Below are 26,273 nucleotides of genomic sequence, written 5' to 3'. Positions count from 1 at the left end.
CAATTTGTTATTGTCAATAAGGATGTACGGAGGACTTCCTATCCCCCCTGCACTGTGCAAAGATTGCCCTGGAAGGTTGAAAGTGTTACCAAACCCATTGTCCAGGGGAAGAAACTGAGGCTCAGAGAGGTAGTTCACCCATTCAGGGTCGCACAACTAATAGAAGCAGAGGAGTAGGATCTGAATTCACCTCCTTTGGGCTCCAGTACCCAAGCAAATGTGGTCATGCTTGTCATTCTTGGGTCCGACCTTTAGTTGCCAACTGCACCAGCCCTGAGATCCAGAAATCAAACCAGATTTGGTTTTTAGATTCTTTCCCTTTGAGCCCTGGCGGAGGTGGATATAGTTCACTCCTGATCTTGCTGGGCTGTTTGTGGCTCTTGCCCTTTTACGATTTTCTCTTCCATGATCCCACTCATGGTAACCATTGCTCTAGAACGAAGACAATACAGAGTTGATGGGGATTTCCTCTTTGCAAACTTGTAGGTAACAGATTATTTACCTACAGATGGATGACAGTCACTACTGGGAGAGGAAACATAAACAGGTTAAATGAAATTATTGTTAGAAATAGACTTTTCCCCATTTTTGCTTGTATATGCAGGAAACTCCTGTTGTTTGATCGGTTTTCCTTTTGTTTGAGACATGGAAATGGGTGCCTTTCCTCTGGAATCAGTTACAAGTAGAGAAACAGTAGAAGCACAATGGTGGTTGACTCTGTTTCCGGGCAGGGAGCCAGATGGGGGCTGGGCAGCTGGGTGACCTGGAGACAGTGCTCCCCCAACTGAAATGGGCCAGTAGTTCTCAGCCTCAGCCAGCCTTGAAGCCCTGTGACCCAGAATGGCCAGGTCTTCTGCTCTTTCAGGCAAGCCTAAAATCTTAATTTCTGTGTGAAACTTCCAGATTTCTGAATTGGCCAGCACATTCTAAGTTATAAGCAACAAATAATGAAAGATTGGAAAGCATTGGGTCAAATCATTGCTTCCTAAATAACACGTCTGCTCACCCCACGTGGCTCTTGGGCTGTGAGTTTGCGTTCCCTGCTTTAAGGCTTGGCTTATTTCTTTGAGTCCTGGACACAAAGAGTAAAAGACAAAATGCTTTGGGAATATGTGGGAAGAGCCCAAGTGGTGACTCAAGAACCCATGTCTCTGGCCTCGCCTCTCTGTCTTGGTTTTCTTTGTGTCCCAGGACAAGGGATTTCTCAGGCCCTCTTTTATTTCTAATCTGTAAAATGGAAGCACCAGCTGGAATCAAGATGGCTGGGAGAAATATCAATAACCTCAGGTATGCAGATGACACCACCCTTATGCCAGAAAGTGAGGAAGAACTAAAAAGCCTCTTGATGAAAGTGAAAGAGCAGAGTGAAAATGTTGGCTTAAAGCTCAACATTCAGAAAACTAAGGTCATGGTATCCGGTCACGTCACTTCATGGCAAATAAATGAGGAAACGATGGCTGACTTTATATTTCTGGGCTCCAAAATCACTGCAAATGCTGACTGCAGCCATGTCATTAAAAGACGCTTACTCCTTGGAAGGGAAGTTATGACGAAGCTAGACAGCATATTAAAAAGCAGAGACATTACTTTGTCAACAAAGGTCTGTCTAGTCAAGGTTATGGCTTTTCCAGTTGTCATGTGTGAATGTGAGAGTTGGACTATAAAGAAAGCTGAGAGTTGAAGAATTGATGCCTTTGAACTGTGGTGTTGGAGAAGACTCTTGAGAGTCCCTTGGACTGCAAGGAGATCCAAACAGTCCATTCTAAAGGAGATCAGTCCTGGGTGTTCATTGGAAGGACTGCTGTTGTAGCTGAAACTTTAATACTTTGGCCACCTGATACGAAGAGCTGACTCATTAGAAAAGACCCTACTGCTGGGAAAGATTGAGGGCAGGAGGAGAAGGGGACAACAGAGAACGAGATGGTTGGATGGCATCACTGACTCAACGGAGATGAGTTTGGGTGGACTCCGGGAGATGGTGGTGGACAGAGAGGCCTTGCGTGCTGCCGTTCATGTGGTCGCAAAGAGTCAGACAAGACTGAGCGACTGAACTCTACTGAACTGAAAATTGATCAGTTTTAACAAATCCTGTGTAGTGTTCCCTTCCATCCCTCCCATTCTATGTTTCCCAGTAGTTAACCTGTGCTGCCAAGATTGAGATCTGTATAAATTAGAATTCACGTGGTTTGGTCCGATGCCATTTTTGAATGTCAGTAACTGAAACACTCTTCAGGCAAGCTCAATTTGTCACCTCTATTCACCTGCAAGTTAAGTCTACTGCTAACGCCACCAGGCCAGTGTGACGCAATGTGATTTTTTTTTTTTTTTCAGTATTGAGCATGTTAAATATTTGTGGATTTCTGGTCCTGCTCCTTTATCTGTGAGTATGCTGCATCCTGTTTTCTTTCTTTTTTTCTTTTAATGTAGGCATAAATGAAATCTCAGAAGATGTTTATATGACTGTTGAACCCAGCGATTCCAGGGATACTGAGAAGTCAGATAGTAGCGGAAGTGACCCTATCAGTGAAGAGGAATAGAGGTCCAAGAATGAGCCAGAAGATGCTGAAAACACAGAGTTGTCTCAGATGGAAAAAGAGCCATCTGCTGTCAAAAAAAAAAAAAAAAAAAGTCCAAATTGTTGAATCCAGTAGAGATGGAAGAGGAGCTGAAAGCACGTCACCAGCCAGTGAGAAAGTGGACTCAAGACCAGTCAAGGAGAAGATGAGGCACCAGCTTTAGAAGGACTTTTCAGACAAAGCAAAACCCTTTCCTCATCCCACAAAGGATAATCTGAAGGGAAAAGGTGAGACCGACTCCCCAAGAGTGCATTTGGGCCTGGATTCTGATTCAGAGAGCAGATTTGTCATAGATTTAAGAGAAGACCTTTCTGCGCTGGAGGGTCGAAAACCTAGGAAGGAAGCCAAAGAAACATCTCCCAAACAGGAGGGTAAGTGACTGTATCAGTTTCTGGTTTCTTGATTTGGTTTTTGAATGTCACATTGCCATTTATAGCAGCACATGTCATGTCACATGATGCTCAGACATCATGAAGTGTGCACAACAAAGCTTAGGTTAGCTCCAAGTCATCTAGCTAGTTACTGAGCAGGACAAGGACTTGAGCTGGGCCTGCCTACCTTTAACCTTCTTGATACCCAATGTGGTTGATTTTGAGCACAGGAGAAGAAGTCTCTTAGAAAGTAATAGTTGCTTCCAGCAGTCAGGTCATTTTGAACCTAAGCAGTTTCCTTTCCAATATGTTCACTTACATGTCTCAAGTGGTTATCGATGCTAAGACATTGGACAGGTCTGAAATTGATAAAAGCATTCAGGTCAAACACCTTGATAAGTTTATTCTCCCTTACCTCCCCTCACACTGCCCAGGCATCTCAAAATACATTTTCTTACTAGAGTATAAGGTTTTCTGGGTGAGCGGCACCAGACTGCTGAGTTCTTCTTCAGGCCTGTAGAAATCCAAGGGGCATTGTATGATGCACACATGAGCCCGTTTTCTGCCATATTTGCATTTAGCTGACATGGGCCCCAGGCCTCTCAACCTTGGCACTATTGACATTTTATGCTGGACAGTTCTTTGTCCTGTTTATTCAAGGATGCTTAGCAGTATCCCTGGCCTTTACAAACTGGATGTCAGTAGCATCTACCCAGTGGAGGACTTCAAAAGTGTCTAGACAAAGCTCAATCTCACCTAGTTGTGAACTGCTGCCTGAGTCTTCGCAGTTCTCCCTTTACTGCTGTTGGGGACTGAAAGAGCAGTGGCTTCTTTCAAACTTGCCACACCCCAGGCATGTTGGCAAAGCCTGCAGTGGAACATCAGTTCAGTTCAGTTCAGTTCAGTCGCTCATTCGAGTCTGACTCTTTACGACCCCATGAATTGCAGTACGCCAGGCCTCTCTGTCCATCATCAACTCCCGGAGTCTATCCAAACCCATGTCCATCGAGTCGGTAATGCCATCCAACCATCTCGTCCTCTGTGGTGCCCTTCTCCTCCCGCCCCCAATCTTACCCAGCATTAGGGTCTTTTCTAATGAGTCAACCCTTCGCATGAGGTGCCCAAAGTTTTGGAGTTTCAGCTTCCACATCAGACCTTCCAATGAACACCCAGGGTTGATCTCTTTTAGGATGGATTGATTGGATCTCCTTGCAGTCCAAGAGAATCTCAAGAGTCTACTCCAACACCACAGTTCAAAAGCATCAATTCTTTGGTGCTCAGCTTTCTTCACCGTTCAACTCTCACATCCATACATCACCACTGGAAAAACCATAGCCTTGACTAGACGGACTTTTGTAGGCAAAGTAATGTCTCTGTTTTTAAATATGCTATCTCGGTTGGCCATAACCTTCCTTCCAATGAGTAAGCGTCTTTTAATTTCATGGCTGCAATCACCATCAGCAGTGATTTTGGAGCCCCCCAAAATAAAGTCTGACACTGTTTCCCCATCTATTTCCCATGAAATGATGAGACCAGATGCCATGATCCTGCTTTTCTGAACGTTGAGCTTTAAGCCAACTTTTTCACTCTCCTCTTTCATCTTCATCAAGTGGCTCTTTAGTTCTTCTTCACTTTCTGCCATAAGGGTGGTGTCATCCACATATCTGAGGTTATTGATATTTCTCCCGGCAGTCTTGATTCCAGCTTGTGTTTCTTCCAGCCCAGCGTTTCTCATGATGTACTCTGCATATAAGTTAAATAAGCAGGGTGACAATATATATCCTTGATGTACTCCTGTTCCTATTTGGAACCAGTCTGTTGTTCCATATCCAGTTCTAACTGTCGCTTCCTGACCTGCATGCAGGTTTCCCAAGAGACAGGTCAGATGGTCTGGTATTGCCATCTCTGTCAGAATTTTCCACAGTTTATTGTGATCCACACAGTCAAAGGCTTTGGCATAGTCAATAAAGCAGAAATAGATGTTTTTTTCTGGAACTCTCTTGCTTTTTCAATGATCCAGCGGATATTGGCAATTTGATCTCTGGTTCCTCTGTCTTTTCTAAAACCAGCTTGAACATCTGGAAGTTCACAGTTCACGTATAGGTGAAGCCTGGCTTGAAGAATTTTGAGCATTACTTTACTAGCCTGTGAGATGAGTGCAATTGTGTGATAGTTTGAGCATTCTTTGGCATCACCTTTCTTTGGGATTGGAATGAAAACTGACCCTTCCAGTCCTGTGGCCACTGCTGAGTTTTCCAAATTTGCTGGCATATCGAGTGCAGCACTTTCACAGCATCACCTTTGGGGATTTGAAATAGCTCAACGGGAATTCCATCACCTCCACTAGCTTTGTATCTAGTGGTGCTTTCTAAGGCCCACTTGACTTCACATTCCAGGATGTCTGGCTCTAGGTGAGTGATCACACCATCGTGATTATCTGGGTCGTGAAGATCTTTTTTGTACAGTTCTTCTGTGTATTCTTGCCACCTCTTCTTAATATCTTCTGCTTCTTTTAGGTCCATACCAGTGGATCATAGGAATGATTTAAAAGATATTTAGCCCATTGGTGAAGCAGTCAGTGAATTTCTCAGCTGGCTTGGCAAGTGGGTATTGATATGCCCAAGAAAGATAAGAATTAATTAAGGGCCCAGGAGACACGTGGCCTAAGAACAAATTGGAGATTGTAGCCATAAAAACTCTTGTAGTTTGTGAGTTACATACACGGATAGCCAGGTTTAATTATGTAGCTCAGTGGTAAGGAATCTGCCTGCCAATGCAAGAGACGCAAATTTGATCCTTGGATTGGGAAGATCCCCAGGGGAAGGAAATGACAACCTACTCCAGTAGTCTTCCCTGGAGAATTCCATGGACAGAGGAGTGTTGTGGTCTATATAGTCCATGGGATCACAAAAGAGCTGGACATGACTTAGTGACAAAACAGACAATGGGCAGCTTCTGACAGGACCCATCTTCTCAGTTCTGTGTCCCCTGGGGTTTTCTTCGTCTCACTGCTTAAAGCAGGAGGGGGGATGGGTTTTGAGCTTTTATCCTCTGTGTTTGTATCATTGTGAACTGTTCAGGTTCCTGAACCTCAGTTCCTGGAATTCATTGAAAGAGGATGGAATATCTCTCAGTGATATGGGGCAGGAAGAGAGAGAGCAGTTGAGTCAGTCAGGAAGGATGGATCACCACCTCATCCCTTAAAATTATGAGTGGCATCTGAAACATCCAATTCTGTGTGGATTGGGGTTTGAGGGAGCACTTCTGATGCTGCATAAGGCAACGGGAGTAGCATTTTTTCAATAAAGTTTGTGGAATTGTTGGGTCCCAGATGGCAGTGTTCCTATGAGTGATAGATTTATACTATTCCTTTCTTTCTGAAGTACATTGTTTGTTTAGTTGTGGGTTTTTTCACTGCTTCCAGAAAGGATTTCAGATATACTGATAAAATGGAAATCAAGAGAGCGAGAAAAATGAACATGAAATAGTGAGAGATGTAGGGAAAGTTTGTATACAGAAATAACTATGTCAGCCTTCAGAATTAGCAAAGTCACTCTTCCTTTTTGACCCTGAGCTTCCTGAAGTTGAAGTGAAAAGGGAAAAAACATATGAGTGCTTTAAAATAGCTCATGCCCCCCCCCCTAAATAGAAAGCACTCCAGGTGATAAAATGAAGCTGAGCTGTTCCTCTCACTGGTGTCGGAAGGAAGTTTCTCTAGGATCCTCTGAACGTGGTGGGAATTTTACGCAAAGGATGATTCTGAAACAAGAAGTCAGTTAGAGGAACTTCACAGAAGTTGAAATCCAGAGCCACCTGAGGATGATTTCGGTCTTGAAGAATTGGCTTCATGTCAGACTCTGCAGTTGAGCATCTTTTCAAAGGTGTGCTTTCACTTACGTGTTTATTAAGTGACTGGTGTTTTGAAGAGTGCTTGGTGACCTCCAAGTGATCTTCAGTTAGGAGTGCAGCTTATACAGAGAAACTGAATCCTCAGATCGAAAGATGGCTTTTCTAGCTAGAGATCCCAGAGCAGAGGCTAAGGGAGCTCGCTTCAGGACCTTGCCTCCACGTACAGGTGTCATATCAGTCGTTTCCAGCCTTCTCTTAAAAAGTCCCTTTTTAATGTACAAGACTGCGACCTAGGTCTGATATAAGTAGGCTAGTTGGGTGGGGTCGCCTTTGGAGTGTTGACCTTTAAGAAATTCACTTCTTTTTGAGACAGCAGGTGAGTGCATACTCCCAAAGTTTTAGGACAAATGGAATTTTCCATGGCCTTTCCTCTCCCTCCCCACTGCCCCAGTAAACCTTCCATATCCTTTAGAAATTAAAACGTTTTAGTGTATAAATGAAGACTCCCCAAAAGTGTGTCAAGCCTGGAAAGTTTTCAGATTGCATACTCCTGCTTTGTTGTTGTTTGTTTGTTTGTCTTTTAATTTGGAAAAGAGCTCGAATGGGACTCTTTCAGAGCAGTTACCACTCTGCTCAAAGCCAGTTGTTTGCTTTGGCAAGATGAGAGAGAGAAAGGACCTTTTTGTGGTTGCCCTTTGCCCAAGGAGGTATCAGACTAGCTAATCCACAAGGACAGCATATTTTTAATCACATGGCAGAAAAGAGAGGCACAAATGTTGCTTTTGCTTTTGCAAGTTAGAAGCCTTGCCTGTGGGATCTCTACGTTTTACAAGGGGCAAGCTCAAAGCCACTTCTGCCCCTGCAAGGGGAAGGGGTAGAGGCTGTGACCGATATCTGAAAGGTTATCCTGGGAAAGGATGGGGGCAACCTCACTCTAGGTAGAGCTCTTCTCCCAGCCCCACCCTGTGTTCTGGCCCAGGACTTTGGTTGAATTCTTCCCCGGAGGAGCAAGAGGGACAGTCAGTTGTGTAACCACCAAGACCCCCTCCCCCCTCCGCCCTCGGGTGGAAAAGTCAACCTGTCAGCATACTTTTCCTTTCACACTCCTTGATTTTCCTAGAACGACAGCTAACTGAAAATGTCCCCTAGAATAATCAAGAATTCACGTCTTTTCTGGGTGACAGACATCTAAAAATGACAGGCATGGAGTCATGCAGTGGAAGCATGCTGAGCCCCTCAAAAAAGGTGTTGTCATTAAGGGCTTCCTTGGTGGCTCAGATAATAAAGAATCTGCATGCAATCCCGGAGGCCCAGGTTTCTTTCCCTGGGTTGGTTAGATCCCCTGGGGAAGGAAATAGCAACCCACTCCAGTATTCTTGCCTGGGAAATCCCATGGACAGAGGAGCCTGGAGAGCTACAGTCCATGAGGTTGCAAAAGAGTTGGACACGACTGAGCGACCTCACTTTCAGTCTTTATTAAACCCAGTTTGAGGTCCAGGCACATTGTCTGAGATCAAGGATGCTGACTTGCATCCGTGTTTTTTTTGTGTGAACCCGAGGGAATCCTCTCTGGGGATGCATGTTCATCTCTCCAGTGCCTGGGGCCCCTGCAGTCGTAACAGACTCCTTCCCCTTACAGATAAATACTCATGTGGTCACCCCCGGGCCAGCCCTTCTCACTGCCTGACCTCACCCACCAAAATTCTGCCTATTCCTGGGCATGTCTTGGCTAAAACTGTTCTCTTCCAAATTTTCCCTGCTGTCTGTTGAAATGCTGCCCTCCATTCTCATAGCTCATTTTCTCCCAGAAGATGCACTCCAAAAGGAAGCATTTTTCAAACTCAGTCACTCGTAGTCATTATTTTTGTCATTCCCAAAACCTGCTTGTTCACGTATTGCCTTAGTATATTTTCTTATCTGAAGCAGCAGCTGTTTAAAAAAATGAACTCAATTTTGAACTTAAACTTAACTACCACACAGTAGGGAAAACAGTATTTTGTGCTGTGCATAAAAGATGCAAAATGGAGAACTGCAGTCAAAACGAAAGCAAGGCTTCTAAATTCTCCATAAATACCATTGTGCTGGGGATGGTTCTGTCCTTGGTGTGGAGTTCCCTTGAGTGATAGGTGTCAAGACTGCCAGGACCACACTGAGAATTCTCGTGAAGGAATTAGAAGAGATGAAAGGGAATATTCTTCGTTCTGGGTGATTCATTGGTATTCAGTGCTTTGGCCACTGGGAGGCTGTCTGGTTCCTTGGGGTACATGCTCTGTAGGTTTCCTATCCAAGCAAAGGATTCCTGTTAATGACCAGAGGGAATTTGGCTAAGTCTTTCTCAAAGTGCTTACTAACTCTAACTTTGTAAAACAAGGTACTTGCAACGATTCTGTTCAGCCAGTGGGTCATCGACTAGCAGGTGGGCAACTCCAGGCCAAGGGCTGGGTCATGTTGGCCTCAGTCCCTCAGAGGTCTTGACAAGTTTCTCAAATATCAGCAAGCCCACATTTGAGTACCCCAAGGAGCCTGATATTTGAAGCTAGCACACACTGAAGAAGTGGCTTAATCATGTAAAGCAAGAATGTGCCCATTCACGTGGAGGCCCTTGGCATGGCAGCCTGGGATGGTCACTTAGAACTCACTGGCCTGGAGACCCTGCAGGTCAGCCTGAGTCCCGTCAACTTTCTGTTTTGTTTTTTCATGTGTTGGCTTCCGTTATAGGTGAGGCTTCATCATCCACAACAGCGGGCAGCCGGTCTCCCCCCAAAATGCTGGTCCTCACCCACTCATCCTCCCAAACTCACATGGCTGGGGTCACGGCCACCAACAGCACCATCTGCACGGTCACGGCCCAGCCACCACCACCACCAGCAGCAGCAGCAGCCTGAGAAACCCGGTGAAAAAGCAGAGGCCAGTTTTACCGAAGGAGACTGCCCTGGCCATGCAACAGGTTGTGCGGACCTCATCAAGTAAGTTTCAAACGTCCACCCAAAAGAGGCACATGCAGAAGATGCAGCACCAGCAGAAGCTGCAGCAAAGCCAGCAGCAGCAGCCTCAGTCTTCCAAGAGGACGAGATATCAGAACAGACAGGCTGTGAAATGTACCAAGCCTCCCTATCTGCACTCCATGGCACCAGCTCTTTTTTTGCCACATGGACAGGAGAAAAATAGTCCTTGTTTTATTTGTTTACTTCCCCTTGGTTGCCTGGCCACTGTATCCTAGAGGCCTGACACGTTCCATTTGGCATTATTTTTAAAAATTAATTTGCAGCTTGCTGTTTTACTTTTCTCTTTTCTTTTCTCATTTTACAGACAGTGCATACATGTCTTCTTAGAACGAAGTGAAATGGATACCTAGACACACAAAAATCTATTGTCTTGATTGAATTCATATTTCATTCTCCACCCTTTCTCAGAGGTATTGTTAACCATAAGATCTTTTTCTAATATGTACGTGTATGTATTTCCGTATAAGTTGGCTTAAAGCTTAACATTCAGAAAACTAAGATCATGGCATCCGGTCGCATCACTTCACGGCAAATGGATGGGGAAAGAGTGGAAATAGTGGCTGACTCAAATTTTCTGAGCTCCAAAATCACTGCAGATGCTGATTGCAGCCATGAAATTTAAAGATGCTTACTCCTTGAAAGGAAAGTTATGACCAAGCTTGACAGCATATTAAAAAGCAGAGAGACATCACTTTGTCAGCAGAGGTCAGTCTAGTCAAGGCTATGGTTTCTCCAGTGGACATGTATGGATGTGAGAATTGGGATATCAAGAGGGCTGAGAACAAAAGAATTTAAGCTTTTGAGCTGTAGTGTTGGAGAAGACACTTAAGAGGCCCTTGGACTGCAGGAGATCTGGCCAGTCCATCCTAAAGAAGATCAGTCCTGGGTGTACATTGGAAGGACTGATGCTGAAGCTGAAAGTCCAACACTTTGGCCACTGGATGCAAAGAGCTGACTCATTTGCAAAGACCTTGGTGCTGGGAAGGATTGAAGGCAGGAGGAGAAGGGGAAGGCAGAGGATGAGATGGTTGGATGGCATCACCGACTCAACAGACATGGGTTTGGGTGGACTTCGGGAGTTGGTGATGGACAGGAAGGCCTGGTGTCCTGCAGTTCATGGAGTCACAGAGTGTTGGACATGACTGAGGGGCTGAATAGAACTGAAGTCTCTTATGTGTGAACCTTCAAGTTGGGAATTTTGAAAGACGTGAATGTTTGCATGTTTAATCCTGTAAGTTAGTTCACCTCCCTGGCGTACATTGTCACCCGCACACATCCTCTACAAGTCGTTGTGCTTTGTGTGCTTTACTGTACAGAGTGCAGTATTACAGTATCTTTATTTCAAGCCCAGGACGTCCATAAGCAAGCATAAAAGCAGCAGTGATGTACCTGGTATTGTACTATCTAGCTGATTGTGTGAGTTGGTTGCTTAGGCTAACTTTGTTGGACTTCTACAAAGAAATTGCACTTATGACCGTGCTCTAGGAATGGAACTTGTTCATAGGTAGGTCACTCACTGTCCTATTTATTTTGAAAATCTGGTCTTTTTCACTTTAAATGGCTTTTACTGCAGCACCTCTCAGAAAAGATGGACCACTTGTATTTGTTTTTTTTTGTTTGTTTGTTTGTTTAAGCAGAACTTCTCATGAATTTGAATTAACCCACTGACAACCATCTGGGGGAGGCCAGCAGAGACCAGGCTTCCCACTCTTTGATTCAGCAGATGACATTAACCGTATCGTGATTCTGGAGCTTCCAAGCCCTATTGACAGCAAACACCCAGATGCACTTTATAGGTCTTTCTGTCTCCATACAGATCTGCAGGCTGAGGATTTAGATACAAAGGGGAAGCCAGAATTGAAAGAGACACGTATACCCCAGTGTTCATTGCAGCCCTGTTCATAATAGCCAGGATAGGGAAGCAACGTAGATGTCAATGAGCAGACGAATGGATAGGAAAGCCGTGGTACAAATACACAATGGAATATTACTCAGCCATTAAAAAGAATACATTTAAATCAGATCTAATGAGGTGGATGAAACTGGAGCCTATTATACAGAGTAAAGTAAGCCAGGAATAAAAACACAAATACAGCATACTAATGCATATATATGATTCAGAAAGATGGTAATTATAACCCTAAATGCGAGACAGACAGGGAAAGAGACACAAAGGTATAGAACAGGATTTTAGACTATTTGGGAGAGGACAAGTATGGGATGATTAGGGAGAATGGAATTGAAACATGTATATTATTGCATGCAAAATTAATCGCCAGTCCATTTTTGATGCATGAGACAGGGTGCTCGGGGCTGGTGCACTGGGATGACCCAGAGGGATGGGATGGGAAGTGAGGTGTGGGGAGGGTTCAGGATGGGGAACACATGTACACCCGTGGCAGGTTCATGTCTATGTATGGCAAAACCACTAAAATATTGCAAAGTAATTAGCCTCCAAATAAAATAAATAAATTTATATTTAAAAAATTAAAAAAACAATAATAATGGAGAATTTGAACAAGGAATAAATATATAACTGTATGGGGGGGGGGAACCTCCAGTGGCTGCACCAACAGGAGCTCTCAGGCATGAAATACAACTTGGGTAAGTGCTGCTGACCTGGCCTCCACTGACAAAGGTTCTGGATAGGAACTTCTTGGCATGTCTAGAGTTAGGCCCAAATGTACACTGAGTCAAAAGTAGGCCAGGCCGCCTTACCACTCTTAGGGAGAACACAGCATCCTAGGGAGTCTAACCTGGAGAAACCAGGTATGAAGCAAGAGCTGGCAGAAACCCGTTTTCCTCTCTTCCAAATACCAACATCAGCAACAAATTCATCACAACAGCTGTGGTAGCTTCTCCTGCTTGTGAGCTCTGACCTGTTGTAAAATTGCGAGAAGTCTCAGTAGCCTGAGCAGTTGGATAATTGTCCTGTCAGCCCAGTGATCAGTCCTGATGCCCTGTCTGGAAGATTAGATCTGCTGCCACTAAACACATCAAAAAGGAAATATACCCAAGTTGTAGCCGCAGCTCTGCTCATCTTAGCTGTGTGCCTCAGTTTCCTCATCTGTGAAATGGGTATTATAGGAGTATACACCTCCTTAAGGTTGGAGTACGGATTAAAAGAGTTCATATTTATAAAGTCTTTACAACAGTGCCTACAGATCATAGGTACTCTGTATTTGATAGAGAAACAAGCTTATACAAATGATAAATTTCAAAGTGAATTGAGTGGACATTTTTCAGAGGTTTTATGTGAGTACTTCCTGCAGAATCACCGCAGGGCCCCATTTTCAGTATCCTCAGGACCTGACGTTCATGATCATGCTGACATTCATGGTCAGCATGGTGGATGCCCGTTCTACAGATAAAGACGTTGGATCTCAGGGAAGCTGGGTGAGTCTCTGAACGGGCTCATATGACCAGGACATCCCCGACCCAAGGATTCACACCTGATAGGATTCACCTTCGGACCTGGTGTGAATGAGCCCATGGCTTGGGATGGACGATGAAGTCGGTATCCTCTCCCCTCCCCTCCTCTGGCAGAGCTGACCAAGGCAGAGATGCGGCAGAGCCTAGAAATGGAGCACGACCAGCTCATTGCTGAGGTGAAGAAGCAACTGGAGCTGGAGGAGCAGCAGGCAGTGGCCGAGACCAAGAGGAAGCTGTGGTGTACCAACTGCAAGAAGGAGGCCGTTTTCTACTGCTTCGGAATACCAGCTACTCTGACTACCCCTGCCAGAAGGCCCACTGGCCTGAGCACATGAAGTCTTGCACCCGGTCAGGTGGGACTTAGGAGTGTCCCCTGGCCCTGACTGTGGTGGACGGGCCCTTGGCTCCTCCTGGATCACAGGGCACTTGCCACGCTCACTCACCACAAGTGACTCCTACATACACGAGAGTAGCAGGCAGACACATAGCCAAGTCTCCAGGCACCATTGTCTCCACCCTCCAGTTTACTTGGCAGCATTCACTTGTGTGAATGGAGCTTGTAATGACAGCCCAGATGACTTTAGCTTCATGTGGTTTGCTGTGGTTCTCTGCTGGGGGCAATATTTGTCTCTGCCCAAAGCAATGTGGGCATCCCTGGTAGCTAAGACGGTAAAGAAACTGCCTGCAATGCAGGAGACCTGGGTTCATTTCCTGGGTCGTGAAGATCCCTTGAAGAAGGAAATGGCAACACAATCCAGTATTGTTGCCTGGAGAAGGCCACAGACAGAGGAGCCTGGCAGGCTACATTTCATGGGGTTGCAAAGCGCCGAACATGACTGAGTGACTAAGCAGACACACACACACACACACACACACACACACACACATCAAATGCATCTTCTACCCCTTTCTACAATGCACAAGCAGCATTATACAAGCCAGCCCCCACCATGGAGCCCATCTTGGACTCAAGGCTTTAACAATCATTAGTTCTTACATGAAGGACAAAGTGCTGCTTTGGAACTAATCTGTCTTTTAAATCTCTTTCCAAAGCACGGCAAGCAGATCCCAGGCCAGGAAACTCTAGCTGGAGACATCACCTGGTAAGACTTGATTAATAATATGTATTAGTTATATTTTATACTTAGTGCTCATTTATAGCCAATACTAGATTTCTGTATTTAGAAGTAGAAGTCTCCACTTCAAAGAATATATTTAAGTACAAATAACATAAATAATGTAACAAGGAAATGTGTCAGTGGAGTGCTAAATTTTTCAAGGGTTGTAGATAAATGACCCAAGTTTCAGAAGCTCTAGGCAGGGGTTCGCAAGCTTTTTTTAAGAAGGTCTAGAGAATAAACATTTTATGATTTGTGGTCCATGTGGTCTGTGAAAACCTCTCAACTATGCTGTAACAGAGTGATAGCAAGTGCATGGGGATGTACACTCGTCTAAAATAGGAAATTATGAAACTGGAAGAGTTGTACTGTTTGCTTCACGAACATGCTTATATCTCCAGAATGATTTAATCAAACTTAAATCAGTTCAGGTCAGTTCAGTCACTCTGTCATGTCCGACTCTTTGCGACCCCTAGAACCACAACACGCCAGGCCTCCCTGTCGTTCAGCAACTCCCAGAGTTTACCCAAACTCTGCTGGATGGCGGTGATGACATCCAGCCACCTCATCTCCTGTTGTCCCCTTGTGCTCCTGCTCCCAATTATTCCAGCATTAGGGTCTTTTCTGGTGAGTCAATCGTTCATATCAGGTGGCCAAAGAATTGGAGTTTCAGCTACAACATCAGTACTTTCAGTGAACACCCAGGGCTGATCTTTAGGATGGACTGGTTGGATCTCCTTGCAGTCCAAGGGACTCTCAAGAGTCTTCTCCAACACCACAGTTCTAAAGCATCAATTCTTCGGGGCTCAGGTTTCGTCACAGTCCAACTCTCCCATTCATTCATGACTACTGGAAAAACCATAGCCTTGACTAGATGGACTTTGGTTGGCAAAGTAATGTCTCTGTTTTTTAATATGCTCTCTAGGTTCGTCATAAGTTTCCTTCCAAGGAATAAGGGTCTTTTAATTTCATGGCTGCAATCACCATCTTCAGTGATTTTGTAGCCCCACAAAAAAAAAAGTCTGACACTGTTTCCCCATCCATTTCCTATGAAGTGATGGGACCAGTTGCCGTGATCTTAGTTTTCTGAATGTTGAGCTTTCAGCCAACCTTTTCACTCTTCTCTCTCACTCTTAAAAATGAACATATTTTCACACACAGTCTGGAATTCCTGTGTCTGGGAAGGCTTCGATCCAGCTATTCAGGGCCCACACTGTAACCTGGGTGGAGCTGGTTGGTATGTCTTAACACATGGTGGTTTGCACAGAGCAGGGTTCCCCGCAGTCCTGGGAACTACTATGCTCGGCGTATATGTGACTTCTGTCCCCTTCTGCACTCAACTACCACCCCTCAGCAGGAAGTAGACCCCGAGGTGAACATGGAAACACTAAATAAGTTATCCCAGGGCACCTCCTCCGAAACTCAGGCAGCCCCCCTGGAAACCAGTGCCTTGAACGCGAAGAGGACGCTAGCTGAGAAATGCAAGGACAGTGGCTCGGTGAGTATCCATCGCACACACCTAGGGCCAAGCAGAATCTCAGAGGAGCCCACTCCCAATGCCACGGTGATTCCCGTGATGTGGGAAGTTGTCTGTCTTCAGGCTGCATGTAGAGGTGACAGAGTCTCTGCAGGGCTTCTTCTCCCCAGGTGTGTGTTGAGGGCAAGTGTGGTCTAGTAGAACCTTCTGTGATGATGGGAATGTTCTACATCCCCTCTGCCCATTGTGAGAACCTCCGACCAGCCTCATGTGGCACTTGAACTATGAGCACTTGAACTGGGGATAGTGTGACCAAAACTTGGATTTCAGGTTAATTTAATTAAATCAATTTAATGATAATTAATGTAGATGCAATAGCCATGGGTGGCTGGTGACTGTCATATTGGACACAGACGTCAAATTTCTTATTTTCCCAGGGGGTGCCATATGGATTGCATGCAGACTTATTTTAGAGGACACACTGGTCATTTTTTACATTTGTAATCATTATGATTTTAATTCATGTGCATCAGGGAAAAACATCAATTCATCCCAGAAGTCAAACCTCTTTGACTTCATTGATATCATTGACTAGGAAGAGGTTATTGTGGAATAAAAGTGAATTGATATAATATGATTTAATATATAGGCAGCCTTCTCTATCCATGGATTTCTCATGTGTACATGCAACCAACCAAAATTCCATCTCTGTTTGGTTGAATACGTGAATGTGAAACCGTTGGATACAAAGGCATAGTTGTATTCATCCTTCTAGGGCATTTTATATAAGGAACTTGCACGTCCTTGGATTTTAGTATCCTTGGGAGGTCCTGGAACCATTCCACCTTGGGTCCTAGGGGATGGCTGTACATCCTTTGGGGATAGGGTAGAAATCCAGAGAGTGGAATAGGTCAGAGAGGGGGGAGTTGACAAGCAGTGTTCTTGAACCTGAGGCTCTAGCATTGAGTAAGGGACCTCCCTAGTTCTGTGTCCAGGGAGATGGAGCAGAAAAGGGCACAGGGCTTAGGCCACACTGACTGGTCTGGCCTTCCCTCCCTGAGCATGCCAGGCAGAGGGCGTGAAGGTGTTGTCGGGGCTGTGATGAGCACCCGCATGGATCCCCGGGCTTCCCTGGGGTGGGGTAGGGGGGAGGCCCTGTTTAACACAGTGCCTTGGCTCCATCTGTCTCTTTCTGTGTTTCTAGATCCTTGACCTCTCTGGGTCCAGGGAAATACCCTCTCCTTTCTCTTATGCTCCAAGATAGACTCTGGTAAATGGCCCCCTGATGGTTGTATGTACTCTCATGTTCCACAGGGGCAGAGGGGAGCCATCTCCTCCAGGGGAGCCTGAAGGGTTCAGGGACGTGGTTTGCAAACTGTGGTTCCTTAGTGATCTTTGAGGGAACCCTGGGCTGGTCAGTAGAGGTGAGGGATAGCTGAGCAAGCAGCTTTGAGGCATTTCTCCAAGTCGAGAATTTACCTTATTTGTGTGAGTTTTGTGGGTTTTTTTGTTTGTTTTTTGTTTTTTGCTGTGTTGTGTTTGTTTTTTTCAGTTCTGAATCTAAGACAGAGAGAGTTTCTATTGTTGAACTGGGGAGGGGTAGAAAATACACTTGGTTTGGACAGTTCTTCTGCCCTCAGAAATGACCATAGTAAATTAAACTGTGTGAATCCGTCCCTGAGGTACCAGCACCCACAGTCCGTGGAGGCCTTCAGAGGAGAAAAGCATTTCTACAGAAGTGATCTTTCTGTAGAAATTTTTCCTCTCAAGGAATAAGCTGGCAGGCTGTTTTGGGGAGATTATCTGGCACTAACTTTTCTAGTTCTCTTCTGTGGAATTTGAGCTGTGTTCTTTAGGCTTTCCCCTGCACCCTCTCAAATAAGTTTTAGGGCATTCTAAAATGGTTCATTCTCAGTGAGAACAATTCTGCTTCTTTCAGGGTCCTTCAGCTCCAGGGTCTTTCTCTCTCCCAGATTATTCTCTTCAGCTGAAAACCAAATTTTCTTTGTTAGTTAGTTTCTGCATATTGAGTACTTAGAGTAAGAAATGATGTATCTTGTTAGGGTGGCTGGAGGTTTCCCAGTGGCACTGGAAGCGGGGTTTAGGTCCAGCAGAAAAGATGGGAGAGTGGCATGAGCTGATTATAGGGGGAATACGAACATGTATAGGCATGGAAGTATGGCTGAACCGCCTGTCAATTCCCTTCTCACTCTCACTCGGGTCTTGTGACTGCATCTGGAGGACACGTTGAGTTTGGAGCTGAGTGTCTTCCTCATCCCTTCTTCTAGCTTCTCTTTTTAACAATGGCAGAGCAGACTTCAGACTTCAACAGCAGCGCAGCACCCACCTCGAGTTTTCTGCTACAGTTGGGTGTTCATTATGTTGATTTGTGGAGTTGCCGTCTGTGTAGCGCAGGTATTCTGATTTCCTGCTTTTGGTGTTGATAGAGTTTCTGTTTGAGTTAAGTGGAATGTGAGTTTAGGAACACCAGCTGAGCCATAAGTAGGGGGACATGGGAAGTGTCAAAGCCATGGAGGTGGTTGGCCGGGGGAAGGGTTCAAGTTGGGAAAACACTGCTGCAGGCAGGGAGCCCTGCTGGGGATTTGGAGTAGCCAAGTGGTGTCATCCACATGGGAAGATGAGGATTGGTGATGCTGTGGGGTATGGAATCTGGTGTGACAAGGAGGCTTGCATGTACAAACGTGGTTGGGAGATACAGCATCTCCCAGTCGTGAGGTGGATGAGGTGTTTCTTGGCCCGGGGCTTGTTGGACCACCCGTCTTTATCAGAACTGCCGTTGTCAGGTGAAAGCAGCCAGAGATGGCACATAAAGAGATGTTCCTGTGCTGCAGTGAACTTGCCCTTGGGAAAGCAGGCATTGGGCTGGATTTGGCCTGTGGACCATCATTGGTTGACCCCCCGACCTGAAGCACCCTAGTGTGTGAGAGGATACAAAGGGAGGATGGAGAGAGGAAGTAAGAGTCTAGAGATGCTGGTGAGTTGGTGCAGAGGCTGGAGTGGGGAGAAGAACATCTCAGGGAGCCTGATGACTATGGGGGAGGGAGGGAAGGAACCCAAATTGTCAGCATTCATGAGGGAGTGTTTAAGGATTATTCTAGAGTGTGAGCTGAGCCGGAGGTTCCTGGAGGACTCATCAGGACTGTGAGCTCATGCCTGTTCATTTCCCCCTGTTTGCACTCCACAGCCATCTGGCTGAAGGCTTATGTCAAAGTAGACAGACCAGCTCATTTTGTCATTCCTCATATGCCTCCGGACTTCTGTTTGTGCTCACTGCTTGCTGACAGTGGAGGTGGAAGCGGGAGGAAAGCTGAACGTTACAAACATGGAGGTTCCTGTGCTCTTTATCAGCTTCTGGAAACAGGCTGGTTAAGATGAGGGTCTAGTTGAGAGAAAGAAAGGTTAAATAGGAGATAGGAACTTCCTTGGGGTGTCCATATGCCTTTCCTGTTCACTTGTCTCTTCAGCTGAAGAGTTTAAAGTGATGCATGCATATCGAGTTGACCCTTGAACAACATGGGTTTGGACTGTGCAGGTCCAAGTCTGAGTGGATTTATTTTCCTGTAATGAATACATTGCTACACAATCTGTAGCTGGTTGAATCTGTGGATGTGGATATGGAGGGCTGACCGTGAGACTAAGTTTCCATGGAATCTGGTGTCCATGGTGGGTCGTGGAATGAATCCCCTGTGCCATCCCTGATACAACGGGATATGTGTAGTCAGAGAAAATAAAATCATACAGGGGAAAACAATTCCTCGTCCCAGTCTTCATGGCTATTTTTTGCACCCTGTACTTATTTATAGATAACTTGTTTCCTCATATTTCTGTTTCTTGACTTTATCTAGACATTGCGTGTTGACTTCTCACTTGAGAAGATGAGAATCGGGGTCACTTACCACCTCTCTTCTCCCCTCTCTCCCAGACCACTCTGTCACTGTTTGACGTGCTCTATGGGCTTCCTTGCTCCAATACAACACTTATTCCTTAGTTCATGTTCTCCAGCTGGAGGAAACTGTCTCTGGACCCCTCTCTTGGTGCACATTTCCTCCCTCACCTCTCCTCCATTGTCATTTTCAGACTTTTCCATCTTCCTGCTCTGATTTCCCATCACCAAGGTGGAGAGAACTTGTGCATTCTATTCTATAACTGTAGTTGGTCCGTCTCAGTTCTGGCTGTTGGCTGAGTCATAAATGTGGCCAGATGACCATCTGTGTGTCCATCATTATGGTCGTTCTGTTTGTCTCAGAGTCAACTAGTGCACTGTGATTACATTTCCATCTCTGTACAGCCTTACTTTTCCCTGCGTGTTTCTTCTCCCCGCTCACTGCTCTCATATCTTCAACCATTTCCCTGCCAAATTCTTTGCCATAACAGTTGTTTTCTTGAGACACTTTTCATGTCACACATTTTGGGCTCTTCCATTTCAAATAAGTATGTGTCTGTGTCCTACCGTCATGGCTGAGGTGTGGTCCACTGAAATCTCACCTGTGGCTCCTTCCTCAACTCTTCTCACTCCATGCACCTCCATAATACTCTTTCCTGATCTGTCATTAGCCTTGGCAGTCGATTCAAGATTATATTTACCCTAAATAATCTAGGTTCCTTTGATGGAGCCTTGCCACCTAAGTGTGGTGGAGCCAGCGCCTCCAGTTTCCCTGGATGAACTAAGCTCTTGGCAGAGTGGTTCTGAAGGAAATTTGCTTTCAAACTTCTGGGAATGTATGGCTTTTACATCATGGTATGCCTTATTTCCACCTGTAATCTCGTGCAGCGTCCAGAGATCTTAGTTCATGGTTTAATATACATTTGTAAAAGCCTTAGTCTTCTATGAATGCCTCAAGTTGGAAAATGGCAACACTGACCCAGCAGTTCTCCAGTGCTAAGATCAGTAGCCTGTTGGACAGCAGGATAGAGAGCTGGTGGGGTTGTATGGACTCGAGCTCTCTTCCATACTCTAGCCCTCAGCCAGTCTCTGAGGTTGCCTTGCTGTCTCTTCAGTTAGCAACAGGTGTGACAAATCACCTGCCTCTGCCCCCAAACATCACAGAGCGCCAGCCTCACCCAAACTACCCAGCACAGAAGTGGAAGTATGAACCAACTTCATGGCAGCCAACGGGGATCTTTTCCCAGCAGGCAGTGTGCTCGTCTCTTGAGTGACTGTGTGTGTGTGTGTTTTCTTTGTGAGCATGCCTTTTCCTGAGTGATGGGTCTTGGCTTTGCCTGGTTTCTTCCTCGCTGTGCTCCTGATGGCCATTGGAAGCAGCAGTAGGAAATGAGAGAGAGAGGATGGATGGTCTGGCCTCTGTCTCTCTCTCTCTCCTGTTTTTATTTTATTTTATTTATTTATTGACCATGCTAAGCAGCTCATGAGATCTTAGTTCCCCATGTAGGCATTGAACCTGCACCCTTGACAGTGAAAGCACCAGGTCCTAACCACTGAACAGCCAGGGAATTCCAGATCTGGCTTCTTGAAGGGGCTTCATCCTTGCTCTTTTCATGATGAGTCCTGGATTAACACCCATTTCCTCCGCAGTGACTGGCTGAATCAGCCAGCGTGCCCTGTCCTGTCCACGGGAGAGGTTAGGCTCTGCACTTACTCAGGTGGCCTGGCTCCGGGATGTGGCTTCTGTGCTAAGTAAGCTAAGCCCTGCTGCCTAGCTGGTCTCCGCCTTCAGCAGAGCTGGGGAGATTCGATGTGACTTGAGTATATTGTTGTCAGTTTCTGCGTCGTGATGACCAGCTCCATCACCGACCTTCCAGAGGACTAACAATGTAGGTGTCACAAGTAGAGAAGAATGTTTAAGAAGGGGTGGATTTGGATTCAAGAACCCTAAGAGAGCTCCACCCTGGACCCCAGCTCTGTCCACCACAGTAGCACTCCCTTTGGGCCATAGATGCAAGTGATGAGGGTGTGTTCTCTCCTGAGTGAATATGTGATTTGGGAGATCCTTATCACTGTCTTTGCTGCTTCCCTTTCAGAACCAGAGCTCAGAACCAAACACAACCTGCGTATCACTAGGCAATAATAAGAGTACTTTCTCTTCTAGGTGATGATCTGGTCCCTTGTTCCCCCACTCTGATTCTGTCTCTAAGTTTGACAGTCGACTTCTTGTGTTCAAATATTATCATCCCACCTCAAGAAGTTAAAAAAAAGAAAAAAAAGTTGTGTCCCAATCTGTCTGAACTTGGTAAATGATCTAACATATGATGAGATCTTAGTGATGTGCTGGCAGGTCTCTCAGAGTCGGCCATCCCGCTGAGCCTGCAGGCTGGGTGTCTCCCCACTGGACAGACACCTCATTTGGCTCTTCCTTCAGTGTCCTCACATCTTACTCATCCACGATGTAGCTCCTTATGGTGCACATGTCCTTGAAACTCCCTTAGCCCTTACTGTGGGTCTTTCATCCTTCTGTTGATCCATTAGCTTGTCCATCCTGGGAGCCAGGTGGGGTTAACCATTAAGCCCAGGTGGGCTTAATCATTCTGGTCCTCACTTCTTTTCCTTTGGCTGGTTGAGGTATAATTCTGCTTTCAAGTTGCCTATACAGTGATGAAACAAACTCCATTAACAGAATTAAGTAGATTGAACACCAAATCTCAGTGCCTTTCTTGGTGCCCAAGGTTAAATATAACAAGAGCCTGGGGTTCTTTGTGTCTACACATGCAGTAAGAGTGCCTGGTCCCAATTACTGCATAAGAAACCTTTCTCGATACGTTAGTATGTTTCCCCACTCATCTTTATTTTCTCCGAGCACGAAGCCCTTCTGTTTTTCCAACCAGCTCTTGTTAAATCCTTAAAGACCCAAAAATTCAGGTCAGTAAATGATGGCAGGATTTTCCCCCTGTGTGTTGGAGAGTTGGGAGGGGAAGGTGGCTTCCTGGGGAAGCAGGTGCATATCAAGTAGAAGGGGATGGGAAGGCATGCTAAATCTCCTTTTCCCCTTGGCTTTCCCCCTCCCAGACCATTCCCAGAGCAGTAAATCCACTTGCTGGAGCGGCAGTGAGCAGAAGCAAAGCTCCACCCGCTCTGAGCAGAACACTGGTACCAGTTCAAAGAGCCTCATCCTGAAAGAGTCCCACCTGGACACGTTCTGTACCTAGGGACATGCCAGGACACAAGCCACCCACTCCATGGAGGGAAACAACTCAGGCACCTGGGAAATCTGAAACGGCAAAGAAACATGAGATGGAGGACTGCCACCCTCTGACTTGGCCTCTGCAACTGGCATGGAGGGCAGGGCACATTATTTCATGTCTTGCATTATCCTTGACTGAGGACTCTTCCACCCACATGAAACCTTTGCTTTAGATGTAAATAATACACAATTTGTGGCTGTCATCAAGCCTAGAGTACCTTCCCCTTTTCACACTTGTACTAACTTTAACTTATTAAAAAAAAAAGAGAGAGAGAGATAAAGAGAAAGAGAAAAACAAAACAAAAGACACACCCAACAACAAAAGGAATGTTTGGATGCTGGAGAAAGGATGGTCACCCAGCCAGTCTGTCACAGGGGTACAGAGAGGGCACAGGGGTTGTTTTACGGTGCACAGCTCCTCCTCTGTGACACCCTGTGAGCTGTTTCCATTTGTACGTCTGTACACAGCACATTGGGATCAAGAATTTCCAGCACAGAATTTAGTGCTGCTATGGACACATCACATGCACCCACTGGCCCCTTTCAAGTACTATGTTACCATGTTTTCAATGGGAAGCTCTCTGGACCAAAAGGGCACATAGATGTGCTCATTAATCTGATGTGATTTCCAGGATGACTCTACTCCAATAAAAGGGACAAACGAAAAAAATCCATATCTTTGTTTACATATGATTAACTAGAAACAACCCTGCTCACCTCAGTTTGCAGAAGAGAAGACCGTAGAAGCCATTCAAGTCCGAAGCTCCAAAACAGAGATTTTCTTTACTTTGTGGTTCCTTTAAAGATACTCAAACCTTCTTGGTAAGAGATGGCCATGCCTCATAGAAGTGAAAAGTCAAAGGCAAGACACACGTGGAGGACATTTGAGCCTGAGATGAAGCATGTATGTGATATTTATACAATGGAATTTTAGGTTTTTATGTCAGTGTGAAACGAAGGCAGTTTGAGGGGAAGCAGGACACCACTCTGCCGTTACACTCCGTATGCTGTAGTACCATTTTGTATGTATGTTCAAGAAGCATTGAACAAAGCAAAAAGGTGATGTATGTATAGGATAAAAATTAATTGTACGATATCATTCCAGTACATTCTGTTGTACATTTTAGTCTTGTTTTCTTTCTTTTCATTATTGATAAGAGGATGCGAACTGTACAGTTTCCAGCTAGTTACTCATAATAGAAAATAAATAGAAAAGAGAGTACTAGAAGAAAACAAGAAAGAACATTTGTCAATTGCAGTTGTCAAAAGATACAAAAACCTAGCCTTATTTGTGAAGCATAATTGCTTTTCACATACAGAAGTATTTTTTTCACAATTGTTTTGCATAACATTTGTATTAAACTTAAATATCTTGTCTGATGAGGGTGTTTCTTTGTGACTGAACCAGTGGATTCACGAGGTATGTTCTTATGGGTTCTCCCTACCCCCTAATTTTTTCAGAATCTTCACCTTTTTTATTTTTTTATTTTATTTTATTTTTTTAAAATAAATTTATTTATTTTAGTTGGGGGCTAATTACTTTACAATATTGTAGTAGTTTTTGCCATACATTGACATGAATCAGCCATGGGTTTACATGTGTTCCCCTTCCTGGACCCCCCTCCCACCTCCTTCCCCATCCCATCGCTCTGGGTTTATCCCATTGCCCCAGCCCTGAGCATTTGTCTCATGCATCGAACATGGAATGGTGTTCTGTTTCACATATGATATTATACATGTTTCAATGCTATTCTCCCAGAACGTCCCACCCTCACCTTCTCCCTCAGAGTCCACAAGACTGTTCTATCCATCTGTGTCTCTTTTTCTGTCTCGCATATAGGGTTATCATTACCATCTTTCAAATTCCATACATATGCATTAGTATACTGTATTGGTGTTTTTCTTTCTGGCTTCCTTCACTCTGTATAATGGGCTCCAGTTTCATCCATCTCAATAGAACCGATTCAAATGTATTTTTTCAATGGCTGAGTAATATTCCATTGTGTATATGTACCCCGGCTTCCTTATCCATTCGTCTGCTGATGGACATCTAGGTTGCTTCCATGTCCTGGCTATTGTAAACACTGCTGCAATGAACACTTGGGTACACGCGTCTCTTTCAATTCTGGTTTCCTCGGTGTGTATGCTCAGCAGTGGGATTGCTGGATCATATGGCAGTTCTATTCCCAGTTTTTTAAGGAATCTCCACACTGTTCTCCTTAGTGGCTGTACTAGTTTGCATTCCCACCAACAGTGTAAGAGGGTTCCCTTTTCTCCATACCCTCTCCAGCATTTATTGCTTGTAGACTTTCGGATAGCAGCCATTCTGACTGGTGTGAAATGGTACCTCATTGTGGTTTTGATTTGCATTTCTCAAATAATGAGTGATGTTGAGCATCTTTTCATGTGTTTGTTAGCCATCTGTATGTCTTCTTTGGAGAAATATCTGTTTAGTTCTTTGGCCTATTTTTTGATTGGGTCGTTATTTTTCTGGAATTCAGCTGCAGGAGGTGCTTGTATATTTTTGTGATTAATTGTTTGTCTGTTGCTTCATTTGCTATGATTTTCTCCCATTCTGAAGGCTGTCTTTTCACCTTGCTTATAGTTTCCTTTGTTGTGCAAAAGCTTTTCATTTTAATTAGGTCCCATTTGTTTATTTTTTGCTTTTATTTCCAATATTCTGGGAGGTGGGTCATGGAGGATCCTGCTGTGATTTATATCAGAGAGTGTTTTGCCTATGTTTTCCTCTAGGAGTTTTATAGTTTCGTGTCTTACGTTTAGATCTTTATTCCATTGTGAGTTTATTTTTGTGTATGGTGTTAGGAAGTGTTCTAGTTTCATTCTTTTACAAGTGGTTGACCAGTTTTCCCAGCACCACTTGTTAAAGAGGTTGTCTTCTCTCCATTGTATATTCTTGCCTCCTTTGTCGAAGATAAGGTGTCCATAGGTGTGTGGGTTTATCTCTGGTCTTTCTATTTTGTTCCATTGATCTATATTTCTGTCTTTGTGCCAGTACCATACTGCCTTGAGGACTGTGGCTTTGTAGTAGAGCCTGAAGTCAGGTAGGTTGATTCCTCCAGTTCCATTCTTCTTTCACAAGATTGCTTTGGCTATTCGAGGTTTCTTATGTTTCCATACAAATTGTGAAATGATTTGTTCTAGTTCTGTGAAAAATATCATTGGTAGCTTGATAAGGATTGCATTGAATCTATAGATTGCTTTGGGTAGTATACTCATTTTCACTATTTTAATTCTCCCAATCCATGAACATGGTATATTTCTCCATCT

At 44.8% G+C, this 26,273-nt stretch overlaps 1 pseudogene; it reads left to right on the top strand.

The window, feature by feature from the left end:
* LOC145537566 (MYND-type zinc finger-containing chromatin reader ZMYND8-like) overlaps nucleotides 1–22,950 on the top strand; it is a 59,599-nt pseudogene extending 36,649 nt beyond the window's left edge.
* The last annotated feature ends 3,323 nt before the right edge of the window (nucleotides 22,951–26,273 follow it).

Source organism: Giraffa tippelskirchi, chromosome Y, assembly GCF_054371585.1.
Source record: "Giraffa tippelskirchi isolate mGirTip1 chromosome Y, T2T-mGirTip1v1.2.pri, whole genome shotgun sequence".
Lineage (NCBI taxonomy): Eukaryota > Metazoa > Chordata > Mammalia > Artiodactyla > Giraffidae > Giraffa > Giraffa tippelskirchi.
This window is presented reverse-complemented; position numbering and strand designations above follow the sequence as displayed.